Source organism: Podarcis tiliguerta, assembly GCF_965153285.1.
Source record: "Podarcis tiliguerta genome assembly, chromosome: 1".
NCBI classification, from domain to species: Eukaryota; Metazoa; Chordata; class Lepidosauria; order Squamata; family Lacertidae; genus Podarcis; species Podarcis tiliguerta.
The window spans coordinates 14,819,788-14,833,991 of record NC_139534.1 but is presented as its reverse complement, the minus strand read 5'-3'; positions in this window follow the sequence as shown (position 1 = coordinate 14,833,991).

Sequence of the window (14,204 nt, the reverse complement as noted above, 5' to 3'; positions counted from 1 at the left end):
GCAAGACGAAAAGAATCCGTTCCGCGAGTCTCTTCGTCTAGCGGTTTTTTCGTCTTGCGAAGCAACCCCATTAGCGGATTAGCGGATTAGCGCTATTAGCGGTTTAGCGGCTATTAGCGGCTATTAAAGGCTTAAGGGATTAGCGGATTAGCTGCTAAAAGGCTATTAGCAGCTTAGTGCCTTAGAAAAAGGGGGTGGGGAGCGAAAAAAAATCGCAGGAACTCGCAAGACATTTTCATCTTGCAAAGCAAGCCCATAGGAAATTCGTTTTGCGAAGCACCTCCAAAACGGAAAACCCTTTCGTCTAGCGGGTTTTCCGTCTTGCGAGGCATTCGTCTTGCGGGGCACCACTGTATTCCATCAGCTTGGTCTTCCACTCTCCTCTGGTTGGTACTTTTTATTCTTTCCATCTCTGGGCTAGAAGCATCCTTGCTGCTGTTGTTGCATAGATAAACTGTCTTTTATTCACAATAGACAGCCTTAAAGTACACGGGTTTGGATTTCCTTATGCAATGCACAATGTTGAACACATCCAATGACAGGATTTTAAATGCAGATTCTCTGTTTAGATAGTCGCCTCTATGCTTTCTCAGAATGCCTAGAGCAGGGGTCAGCAAACATTTTCAGCAGGGGGCCGGTCCACTGTCCTTCAGACCTTGTGGGGAGGGCCAGACTATATTTTGAAAAAAATAATGAACGAATTCCTGTGCCCCACAAATAACCCAGAGATGCATTTTAAATAAAAGCACACATTCTGCTCATGTAAAAACACCAGGCAGGCCCCACTAATAACCCAGAGATGCATTTTAAATAAAAGCACACATTCTACTCATGTAAAAACATACTGGCCATACGTGGGCCGGATCTGGCCCCCGGGGCCTTAGTTTGTCTACCCATGGCCTAGAGGAGCAGGACTAAAAGAAAGGCTAGATCTATTCCACCTCCCAGCTTCTGCACTTTGAGCGGGATGGTCCGAGGGGGGAAATCTTTGTGTATTTTCTACACCTTTGTCTGGCCCGTATTTTGATTGTATTGTGTAGCAATTCATACCCTGCCGGTCCAAAAGCTTTACTCGTTCTGCAACTACCTTGTGAGCAGAAACTGTCAGTTTCAATTTCTTAGTACAGAAAGTATCGATCTGATGTGTAGAGCTCTTTCCTGTTCTGATTAATTCAAGAGGCTTCTGAAAAGTTTTCTTTCTGTGTGAAAGAAGCAGGCAGAAGGTTCTTGTTTGCATTCTTTCTTCTGGGAAGCTGAGTACAGCTGGTTTAAACTGGTTCTGTTATCTTTCTGTCAAGGTCATGCTGACTATAACAGTAGGGCCAGAAGGAGCTTGGGTTTCACTTTCTCATTCTATCTCTTTTCCTTCTGGTGTGGGGTTCTGTACATAGTTTGCCTAGTGTTAAGCTTTAGACTTATTATAAGTATTGTAAGTTTTATTGTAACTGGATCTTTACGTGCCAATCCTGAATGCATTGGATTTGTGACCATTATGCTCATTTGCCTTCAGTAAAGCTCTGCTGGATGAGGTCTATTTTTCGGAAAACTCTGCATCATGTTTAAGTTTCTTCCTGCTCCCCTTGATGGGCGTCAGAAACATGCATATTGTTCCCAGTTGCTAACATTCTTTACGAGGAAGTTGATGTGAAGCTTGTGTGGTGGTTAGGCATTGGTTATAATATGCTGGTGGTGGAGGGGTCAGGACAGGCTGTGCCTGCCCCTCCTATTGCGCTGAAGGGAATTCCGTTAAAGGAATCCTGGGGCTTGCCACGATTTCGTCCAATCCCTGTCATGGGACCAGGGCCGCCCAATCCCTGTCATGGGAATCCTTGTCATAGGACCGGGCCGGCAAGCTTTCGGGGAGCTGCTGGGGTGAGTGGCGTGGGTCCGACGCTTAGCTCAAATGACCCCCAAGTTTGACTTTCCCTTCTACTGGCTACCGATCGGACCTCGGGATGTCAGTTCTGTCCCAGGCGGGGGGACAGATAGTCATAACCAATGTCTAAACAACCACTCACTGATTTTGTATTTTAATAAAGTTGTGGCCAAAATAGTGCCCGAAAACCAAAACTAAATTACGTGTTATGTGTGAAGTTATTTGAGGGGTGGCCTGGGGACCTGCACACGCAACATTCTCTACGAGGAAGTTGATATCTATTGTTACGCACGTGAGATGTCTTGATGGATTTGAGTTAAACTACTTTGATACCTGCCAAATGACATGGAGCCCAGCCTTACGAAGGCGATACCCCTGAGAACCAAGGGGGAAGAGTAGGGAGAGAGTTTGCAGTTTGAGCCGGAAGAGGAAAGAACCGAGAGTTTAGCTGGAGTTAAGCAAGCAGCCTTGTTGTGGGACGGGGCAGCCGCAACAGCTGCTATCTGGGAATCTGATACAGAGTTAGCTATCGTGCTCCCTGCTGAAGATGTATATTTTCCCCCACTCTGCTTTGCCTGTTTATTTGCTCTGTATTGCGATCAAGACTCCATGTGTTTCTTGTCCTCTCTCACTGAAAGTAAACTTTTCCAAATAATTTTTATTAAATTTCCATTTACCAAACCAATCATACCATATTAATTATTCCAAATTATATCAACACATATCACAAAGTCCAAATATTAAACCAAATTTTAAATTATTGTTCACTGAAAGTAAACTAAAGCATTCGACAATAAACCTGGAACTTTTTGCTGCTCTGGCAAGTAAGGGGAAGATATGTATTTCAATATACGGGAAGAAGAAAGTTGCTCCACCGTACAAAGAGCATTTGAGGACAGGAAGGCCTCTTGTAAGCGGAAAGAGGCCAACTCCTGCTTATCAAGATCCTTTCATTTTTTTCCCAAAGTCTGCAGAAGGAATTTCCTATGTTGTTTTGGAATGCAGCAGCAGAAGGGTTTTTACTCTGAAGGGAGACTGAATTTCAGAGGCAGAAACCTGGACTTCCCAGACAGCTTTAGAGAAGGGAACTATTTCACCTTTAACACATCTGGAGCCGTATAGTGTATAATTTAGATAACCAATTTAGTGTGGTTTATTCCCTATTTTTAGACATGACGCTGTTTAAACGAGACTGAAAACAACGCTTCGAACAAAACTTCCCCCCTCCCTGCCTGATCTGCGGGATAAGTTTATTGTCTCCTTAGGTAAAGGGTAAAGGGACCCCTGACCATTAGATCCAGTCATGACCAACTCTGGGGTTGCGGCACTCATCTCGCTTTATTGGCCAAGGGAGCCGACGTACAGCTTCTGGGTCATGTAGCCAGCATGACTAAGCCGCTTCTGGCGAACCAGAGCAGCACACGGAAACGCTGTTTACCTTCCCGCCAGAGCAGTACCTATTTATCTACTTGCACTTTGACGTGCTTTCAAACTGCTAGGTTGGCAGGCGCAGGGACCGAGCAACGGGAGCTCACCCCGTTGCGGGGATTCGAACCACCAACCTTAGCATTACATTATCAGAATTTGTTGATTTTGAGCTACAGACTAGCATCAACCATCTCCCCAACTGAGCTGCATTCAGGGAGTTAAGAGTCAGGCGTGGTGTATTTGAGGTAGGTCCCACTGAATCAAGAGGGCAAGGTAAGTTAGCTGCAGCAGGTCCCATTGATTTCAACTGGAACGTCAAGAGGCAGAGCGTGGGAAATCTGATGTAAGAGCTGCCCAATCCAGAGTCCTGCTGGCATCAGACATGACAAGGGAAAGGGTGGGGTGGGGTTTGAGGAGGAAACAAGTATGCCATCTCTAGGGCTGGCATATTCCACTCCCGCCGCCCATTCTGTGTGTATGCAAAGAGAGCTTGAGATCTGCCATCTGCGACAGAAAAATTTGTTTACTGAGCAGGTTGAGTCACCGAGTGGTTTTTCCCCCTGCCAGCAAATGGTTAATCTAGCAACAGCTCCTGACTGGCCAGAGTTCCAAGGGAGGCAGCTGGAGTGGAGTCAGGGGTGGAGCAAGGTGGGTGCAGTGAGTGCGGTCCGCCCCAGGTGTCATCACCGAAGGGGGTGACATTCAGCGCACTGCCCACTCGCGACTCCCGCCTACCCCAAGCCATATTTTGCTGCCATTCGATCTCAGCTTTTAACACCTGTATGGTGTTCTTCCAAAGCAACTACTCTCTTCCGAACTTAAAAATGGAAAGCGTAATGCTGGTGGTCAACAGTTTAAAGACTATCTCAAGGCAGATCTTGAAAAAGTAGTATAAATACTGACAACTGGGAAACACTGGCCTGCAAGCGCTCCAATTGGAGAACAGCCTTTACCAAAGGTGTCATGGACTTTGAAGATGCTCGAACTCCGGACGAAAAGGAGAAATGTGCTAAGAGTAAGGCACACTGTGTAAACCCTCACTGTGGCCTCCACCGTCACTTACGGACTCACTGTTAAAACCGTATTTATAGAAGACAATCTTACTCGGCTATGAGTGATCGCCAAAGCAGGAAGGTGGTGTTCTTATGTATGTTGTTCTTTCATTTTATTGTAAGCCGCCTTACAGAGTCTATGAATTGAAGAGGCCCAGGCAGAAATCCTCTAAAACAAATAAAATAAAAGGCTCCTGGCCTCACACTACCAACTGCTATGTTTTATGATGAGGTTGCTAAGAACTCTGTCAGCACAATTCCCAGGGTTTCTAAGGAAAAGGAAACTTATCTTCTCATGTTGATATGCCCTCTCTGATAAGACAAGTTCCTGGAAGAAGTTGAAGTCACAGTGACCGTATTGGTTTCATAAGCTCTTCTCAACACAAATAGTTCCAATCTTAGATGTTATGACGGGGCAAGTTCCCCCCACTTGCGTCTTCCAAAATAAGTATATCACTTTTGGTTTGGTTGTTCATTCTCTTCTATGACTTTGGCTGAACGGTTATTGTAAGCTACTTGTGATCCTTTACTTGACTGTGAATAAGAAGGCTGGGAAAGGATGTTTCAGTTATTGACACCCGGTAGCCTTGGAAACCAGCCAGCACATAAGGCAGGTTTTGCATAAAAGCTGGCCAGCCTGGTGTGTAAAGCTATTGTATGTTTTCCCCTCCTCCAAAATATTTGCATTTGTACCTTACTGCTTAACACAGTTGAACAATGAAGCACCTTCCTCTTCTGTCCCGAGAGAGAGCTCTGTTTCCACACCAGGGCTCCTCCAAACAGCTGCCCCGTATTCATGTTCTACAGCACTCCATCCCCGGCTCTTCTTCTTAAGCATATCCGGCGCTGTGGTGCAAAGATCCCTCCGGCTCCCTCCCCTTTCCCAGAGTTGTCTTTTTTTATATATAATATTTTATTAAGATTTTTCAAAACATTACAAAGAAAAAAAGAGGAAAAAATAAAAACAAAAAAACAAAAACAAAACAATTAAAAACAGTTCAATCTTTCATAACTTATCTTGCATTTGCTTGTTTCCCAGACCTCCCCACACCTCCCTCTTTGTATTCCAGTTCAATTTATTTATTCAGCAAATCCTTTCCCTCTTTACCTTTATCCCTATCTTTGATCTTAATATATTATAACTTTAAATTTTCACCTGTTAACAATCCGTTTTTGCATATTCCTTCATGACATTATTACTAAAAACCCCTTAACCTCAAACCAACATCATTCTAGTATTCATTAATTTTGCAATATTTCTGTAGATAGTCTTTAAATTTCTTCCAATCTTCTTCCACCAACTCTTCTCCCTGGTCTCGGATTCTGCCAGTCATTTCCGCCAATTCCATATAGTCCATCACCTTCATCTGCCATTCTTCCAGGGTGGGTAAATCTTGTGTCTTCCAATACTTTGCAATAAGTATTCTTGCTGCTGTTGTAGCATACATGAAGAAAGTTCTGTCCTTCTTTAACACCAAATGGCCGACCATGGCCAGGAGAAAGGCCTCTGGTTTCTTCAGAAAGGTATATTTAAATACCTTTTTCATTTCATTACATATCATCTCCCAGAAAGCCTTAATCTTTGGGCCTTTCCCAGAGTTGTCAACCTTTTTTAGGGCTGGAGGAGGCGGGCAGCAGCTGGAGAGTGGCTCCTCCGGCGGGGAAGAGGCAGAGCTGGACGCGGCGCCTCCCGGCTCAGCTGGCTGCTTTGTGCCATGGTGGCCACAGCAGACAGCACACCAAGTGAGCAGGCCTGCACCAAGCGAAGGTGTGTGCGCCTTTTAGCCTTCTGGCGCCCTACAGAACTTGGCACCCTGGCGCCCCGTGCCACTAGCCTCTATGGGTAAGACGGGCCTGCTCTTTGTAGCTTGGGGGTACTCCTGGATCCTTTGCTGTCGCTGGAGACTCAGGTGGCCTCAGTGGCCCGGAGAGCCTTCCGTCAGCTTTGCCCCTATCTGGACAGGGATAGCCTAACTACTGTTGTCTATGCTCTGGTAACTTCAAGGTTCGATTACTGCAATGCGTTATACATAGGGCTGCCTCTGAAGACGGTTCAGAAACTTTAGCAGGTGCAGAATTCAGAGGCTAGGTTGCTCACTGGGACAAGATGGTTTGAACATATTACACCGGTCCTGGTCTGACTGCACTGGCTACCAATTAGTTTCCGAACCCAACTCAAAGTGCTGGTTTTGACCTATAAAGCCTTAACCAGCTCAGGACCGCAGTACCTCAAGGACCGCCTCTTTCCATATGAACCCACCCGGACCCTGAGATCACCTTCTGAGGCCCTCTTTCGTGTGCCTCCTCCTCGAGAGGTCAGGAGGGTGGTAACACGAGAATGGGCCTTCTCTGCAGTGGCTCCCATTGTGGAATGCTCTCCCCAGGAAAGTTCGCCTGTTGCCTCCATTATACACCTTTAGGCGCCAGGCAAAAACATTCCTTTTTAACCAGGCCTTTGGTTGATCTGTTTGACATCCTACACCCTTTTAAAATGTGGCTCTTTTCGAGGGGGGGGGGTATTATTGGATTGGTGATTTATTCTAATTATATATGTTGTGATCTTTTCTGTGAACCACCCTGAGACCTCCAGGTGTAGGGCGGTATATAAACTCAACAAATGATGATGGTGATGATGATGATGCCATGCCATGTGGGTGTTATAAAGGTAAAGGTAAAGGTAAAGGTACCCCTGCCCGTACGGGCCAGTCTTGACAGACTCTAGGGTTGTGCGCCCATCTCACTCAAAGAGGCCTGGGGCCAGCGCTGTCCGCAGACACTTCCGGGTCACATGGCCAGCGTGACATCGCTGCTCTGGCGAGCCAGAGCCGCACACGGAAACGCTGTTTACCTTCCCGCTAGTAAGCGGTCCCTATTTATCTACTTGCCCCCGGGAGTGCTTTCGAACTGCTAGGTTGGCAGGCGCTGGGACCGAACAGCGGGAGCGCACCCCGCCGCGGGGATTCGAACCGCCGACCTTTCGATCGGCAAGCCCTAGGCACTGAGGCTTTCACCCACAGCGCCACCCGCGTCCCCTATGTGGGTGTTATACACACATGCATATGTTCTTGGCATCCTTCTTCCTCAAGAGACAACGGACTGTGCCTCTGGGTGTGAAGTCAAACTGTGGTGTTAGCAGCACTGAAGTGACCTTCCAAGGTGTGCAAGCCTGGGCAGCGTGGATGGAGGTCCCTGGCTGCCCAAGATGTCAAGACTCCCATCTTGGCCTTGCTGCTGTGGTTCAAACGAAAGCAGAGCAATACATTTGCAGATCCTCCAAATGTCCCTGTTTTCCAGGGACAGTCCCGGAATTACAGAAGCCATCCCAGTTTCTGAATTGATCCCGGAATGTCCCGCTTTTCCTTAAGACATCCCTATTTTCATCAGAGAAATGCTGGAGGGTATGGAGTTATCTGACCCCCCCAAGCCATATCTATAGGGAAGTTTTGTTAATGTTTAACACTTATCATGGGACGCGGATGGCGCTGTGGTAAAAGCCATAGCGCCTAGGGCTTGCCGATCGAAAGGTCGGCGGTTCGAATCCCCGCGGCGGGGTGCGCTCCCGTTGCTCGGTCCCAGCGCCTGCCAACCTAGCAGTTCAAAAGCACCCCCAGGTGCAAGTAGATAAATAGGGACCGCTTACTAGTGGGAAGGTAAACGGCGTTTCCGTGTGCAGCTCTGGCTCGCCAGAGCAGCGGTGTCACACTGGCCACGTGACCCGGAAGTGTCTCTGGACAGCGCTGGCCCCCGGCCTCTTGAGTGAGATGGGCGCACAACCCTAGAGTCTGTCAAGACTGGCCCATATGGGCAGGGGTACCTTTACCTTTACCTAACACTTATCATGTTTTTATATATGATGGAAGCTACCCAGAGTGACTGGGGAAATCCAACCAGATGGATGCGGTATGAATAATAAAATTATTCGTATTAGTACAGTATTATGCTATAGGACGTCCCTGTTTTCAACAGAGAAGTGTTGCAGCTGGGCTGCAGGACATTAAAAACAACACAAAAATAATTTCTAAAACAAAACAACACCCCACCTCACCTGGATAGGTTAAAAAAAATTATACCAAATGAACAGCTACAGCAAAGACCTTTTCAACCATCTGGAAAAACTTGTTGAAACACAAGTGCCCTCTGTCGTTTCCAGATAGCAGGTGTGTATCATAGCTCAGCAGGAATCCTGTTCCACATAACAGAACATAGGCAGCTACTGAGAAGGACTGTTTTGTGCTTCTGCAAACCTCAAGGTTCCCCCAGAGGATGCCGATAACCTTCCGATTCTGCACGAATTATTTTGGGCACACTCCCGTTTACTCTGCAGTCAGCGCACTGCCGCTGCTGGTTTGGGAATCAGCGACCATCTGACCTTTGCCACAATCCTCATCTTTCCTGTCGTTCCTTATGGAATATTGCATTTTGATGCATTTCCTTTCCCCAACCAGCTTGGGTCCAAATTGAGAAAGCGAAGAACCCAGCTGCATTTTTAGCCGGCAATGTGTTTCAGAGAATGAGTTTGCTGTCCCTGCACAGAATATGGGGAACGCCAGAGGCACCAAGTTGGCCCCCAACATCAGGGGAGCCCATCTCACGTATGCGATATCACTGGCACACTGGGCTCCTCAGAGGGTTGCACCAGAATGTTGGACCTTTGACTGATGTGTGATGACACACACACGTCACACAGTCGATGGTCGGGAAGGCCAACCATAAAGGTAAAAAGGCAAAGGACCCCTGGACAGTTAAGTCCAGTCAAGGCGACTATGGGGTTGCGGCACTCATCTTGCTTTCAGGCCGAGGGAGCCGGCATTTGTCCACAGACAGCTTTCTGGGTCATGTGGCCAGCATGACTAAACCGCTTGTGGTGCAACAGAACACCGTGACGGAAGCCAGAGCGCACGGAAAAGCTGTTTACCTTCCTGCCACGATGGTACCTATTTATCTACTGCCACTGGTATGCTTTCGAACCGCTATGTTGACAGAGCAACAGGAGCTCACTCCATCACTGGGATTTGAACCGCCGACCTTCTGATCGGCAAGCCCAAGAGACTCAGTGGTTTAGACCACAGCGCCACCCGCGTCCCTACTGCCAACCGTAGGGAGCCTCCTCCACCCCCTCCACACTGAGAAGGCTCAGCCCCTTGCCCACAGATATTGAGAGAGCCCAAAAACACCTCGCCCCCTGGACTTAGCTACTGCATTTTCACTATAAATGCAACGACATGAAGGTGATGCAAATGGGAACCATTCACAGTCTTAACAAAGCTTAGCTGAACAGTGGGTTTTGCAAACACACCCACCCCCCCACACACCCCACCCCACCCCCCACACACACACCACATTTGAAAAACCAAAGGCTTGATTTCCTTTCATATAGCAGATGAGAGTCAGCAAAAGTACCAGCAAGCTTCTGGGCTTGATTTCATTTCATTTGCTACATTTCCAATAGCTTGTTTTTAATGCTCGAGAAGCGTTTTCCTGGTGGTAATGCAAAGGAATAAAAAGCCGCCTCCTCTGGAGTTGCTTCCAGCAGTCAGTAGGGAGCTGTCATGTCCACCTGATGTGACACTCATTCTTCACACACTTTCACTGAAAATGGGGGTGGCGGTGGGGGGAGCTTCAAGCCCAATGAGTGCACTAGGGACCCGAAGAAGCTGGGCTGGAATAGAGAAGCGTCGGCTAATTAAGTTCTACCTTTAAAACAATTTGTTTCTTACTGAGTCTGTTTCAGCTGGGAGGATTTGCAGAAGGCATTTTGCATCCAGCAGCGCACACTGCCACCTTCATCTTGAAAGTATGTTTGCTTCCTTCCATTTCACACTATAAACAGAAGACTTTTCAAAACGGGACCAAAAAAAAACCACATATTCTAAACTGTTACTCAAAGCCATCTCAAAAAGGGAAATTTCTCAACTGGTCGAAACAACATTTCATGTAAAATGGTGGCAGCAGATGTTGGTAGGTTTCATGCTCCTCAAAGGCAACAGTGTTGATGGTGTAATATGCACCATATCTGTGGTTAGCCAACCTGGTGTCCTTGGAATGTTGCTGGGACTACGACTCCCACCAGTCATGACCATGGGCTATGCTGACTGGGGCAGATGGGAGTTGGAGTCCAAGAATATCTGAAGGTCAGCATATTGATTATATCAACATTATAAGGTGTCAATAAGGTGAACACCTTAGGCTTAGATCTGCTCATTGTGATTTTGGATTTCCCCACCTCCTTTCAAATCCATACTGGTCTGCCATATAGTACAATGGTCTTCTGCAAGTAGGCAATTGACTATGAAAATTAATAATAATAATAATAATAATAATAATAATAATAATAATAATAAATTTTATTTATATCCCGCCCTCCCCAGCCGAAGCCGGGCTCAGGGCGGCTAACAACAATTAAATAATCAAACAATCAAATAATCCAACATTCTAAAAACATTCCATTATAAAAATTAATTAAAATCAAATTAATGGCAACCGTTAAGCAAAATTCTGTGCAGGTTGCCAGAGGAGGGAGTCAGGCTGGGCCCTGACCAAAGGCCTGGTGGAACTTATGGGGTTAATAATATTATGGGGTTAATAATAATATTATGGGGTTAATAATAATATTATGGGGTTAATAATAATAATAATAATAATAATAATAATAATAATAATACTTTGGTACCTCTGGTTACGAACTTAATACGTTTCGGAGGTCCATTCTTAACCTAAAACCATTCTTAACCCGAGATACCCCTTTAGCTAATGGGGCTTCCCGCTGCCACCGCAGCGCCGGCACACCATTTGTGTTCTCATCCTGAGGTAAAGTTCTTAACCCAAGGTACTACTTCCGGGTTAGCGGAGTCTGTAACCCAAAGTGTTTGTAACCCGAGGTGTTTGTAACCCGAAGTACCACTGTAATAATTATAATGAAGGTAAAAAAGGTAAAGGACCCCTGGATGGTTAAGTCCAGTCAAAGGCAACTAGGAGGTTGCAACACTCATCTCGCTTTCAGGCCAAGGGAGCCAGCATTTGTCCACAGACAGCTTTCCGGGTGATGTGGCTAGCATGACTAAACCGCTTCCGGCGCAACAGAACACCATGACAAAACCAGAGCACATAGAAACACCGTTTACCTTCCCGCCACAGCAGTACCTATTTATCTACTTGCACTGGTGTGCTTTTGAACTGCTAGGTTGGCAGGAGCTGGGACCGAGCAACGGGAGGTCACCCTGTCGTGGAAATTTGAACTGCCGACCTTCCGATGGGCAAGCCCAAGAGGCTCAGTGGGTTAGACCACAGTGCCACCCATGTCCCAATAATAATAATAATAATAGAATAGGTAAAGGTAAAGGTACCCCTGCCCGTACGGGCCAGTCTTGACAGACTCTAGGGTTGTGCGCTCATCTCACTCTAGAGGCCGGGAGCCAGCGCTGTCCGGAGACACTTCCGGGTCACGTGGCCAGCGTGACATCGCTGCTCTGGTGAGCCAGAGCCGCACACGGAAACGCCGTTTACCTTCCCGCTAGTAAGCGGTCCCTATTTATCTACTTGCACCCGAGAGTGCTTTCGAACTGCTAGGTTGGCAGGCGCTGGGACCGAACAGCGGGAGCGCACCCCGCCGCGGGGATTCGAACCGCCGACCTTTCGATCGGCAAGCCCTAGGCACTGAGGCTTTAACCCACAGCGCCACCCGCGTCCCAATAATAGAATAGGATGTCCTTATTTTCATCAGATAAATGTTGAAGCATATGATGTGCACAGAGACATAATCATATGCACGCCATTTGCTGAATGTGCACTGATCTTGTAAGGCTCTCATGAATTTTTTGGGTACGGTGGCCAATGGATAAAACCTACAGATTCCACAGATCTATGGGCAGGGGCATTTCATTTTGGGTAACTTACAGTGGCTGGCAGCCACTATGGATGGAAGCTGAGCTCAGCTCCCTTTCAAAAGTGCCTCCATGTGAAGGTGATTGAAATGTTCAAGTTAACCTGCTACAACCTCAGGGAAAACACTATGAAGAGGCTATACAGATGACACCATACCCCTTTAAAACTCGCTAAAATGTATAAAGGCAGGTCGCCAACATGCTGGAGATGCAAAAAGGGCATCGGGTCATATTTTCACACGTGGTGGAACTGTGTCGTTATCCGTGAATTTTGGAACAACATTTACAGTGAACTCAGGAAACTATTTAAATTTTTAAAAAGACCAGAGATCTTCTTATTAGGTATACTAAGGACAGATCCTGAAGCTGAGGCTCCAATACTTTGGCCACCTCCTGAGAAGAGAAGACTCCCTGGAAAAGACCCTGATGCTGGGAAAGATGGAGGGCACAAGGAGAAGGGGACGACAGAGGATGAGATGATTAGACAGTGTTCTTGAAGCTACCAGCATGAGTTTGACCAAACTGCGGGAGGCAGTGGAAGACAGGAGTGCCTGGCGTTCTCTGGTCCGTGGGGTCATGAAGAGTCGGACACAACTAAACAACTAAACAACCACAACAACCAATAGAATTTTTAAAAAGTATAAGACCATTGTTCATGTATGCAATCATGGTAGCTAGAATAATAGAGGCAAGAAACTGGAAAAATGAAAGACTACAAACGATAACAGAGTGGCAGACTCTTATGATAGAGTACCTGCAACTAGCAAAACTGACGGGAAGGGTCAGAGGAGTGTCAAACCATAAAGTATACGGAGAATGGAAAATATTTAAGGAATATCTAAAGTTATAACAAATAGAATAAACAATCGGGCGTGGGGGGGGGGGTCCTGTGCTAGGAGCCGAGACAGGAATAGAACAGGAGAAATCTATTTGAAGAACTTCCTAACTGATATTTTGTTATGTTGAAAATGTTTTTTTAAAAAGAAGAAGAACTTCCTTAAAAAAAAAAAAAAACCTCTACATTTGCCTTTGGCCACTTAACTATTCCAATTTGCTATGAAAATAAAAATAAATTCCTTCCAGTAGCACCTTAAAGGTAACGGTAAAGGGACCCCTGACCATTAGGTCCAGTCGTGACTGACTCTGGGGTTGCGGCGCTCATCTCGCTTTGCTGGCCGAGGGAGCCGGCGTACAGCTTCTGGGTCATGTGGCCAGCATGGCAAAGCCACTTCTGGTGAACCAGAGCAGCGCACGGAAACGCCGTTTACCTTCCCGCCGGAGCGGTACCTATTTATCTACTTGCACTTTGACATGCTTTCGAACTGCTAGGTTGGCAGGAGCAGGGATCGAACAATGGGAGCCCACCCTGTTGCGGGGATTCGAACCACCAACCTTCTGATCGGCAAGTCCTAGGCTCTGTGGTTTAACCCACAGCGCCACCCGCGTCCCTAGTAGCCCCTTAGAGACCAACTAAGTTTGTTATTGGTATGAGCTTTCGTGTGTATGCACACTGCTTCAGATACACGAAAGCTCACACCAATAACAAACTTAGCTGGTCTCTAAGGTGCTACTGGAAGGAATTTTTTTATTTTGTTTCGACTACGGCAGACCAACGCGGCTACCTACCTGTAACTAGAATTTGCTAAGAAGTCCTACATTGTGGTCGTATTTGTCCTTTTTGTATTATTATCCACAGTTACATGAATGGCGGGTGGGGTACCTGTGGCCCTTCAAATGCTGTCAAGACTTCTGCACCCTTCAGTCCCAGGCAGCACAGCCAAAATTCAAGAACAGGAGGAGCTGGAATTCAACAAGACCTGCAGGATCCTCATCCTGGAAGGCTGCTATAGAGCAATACGTACATTTCAACACCAGGGGGAAGCAAATGAATGGCTAAAGGGAAGGTGCACCTTTAATAAGCAATTCTCAAACACAACTCAATAAAATCCCAGTTAACCATTTCTTTTC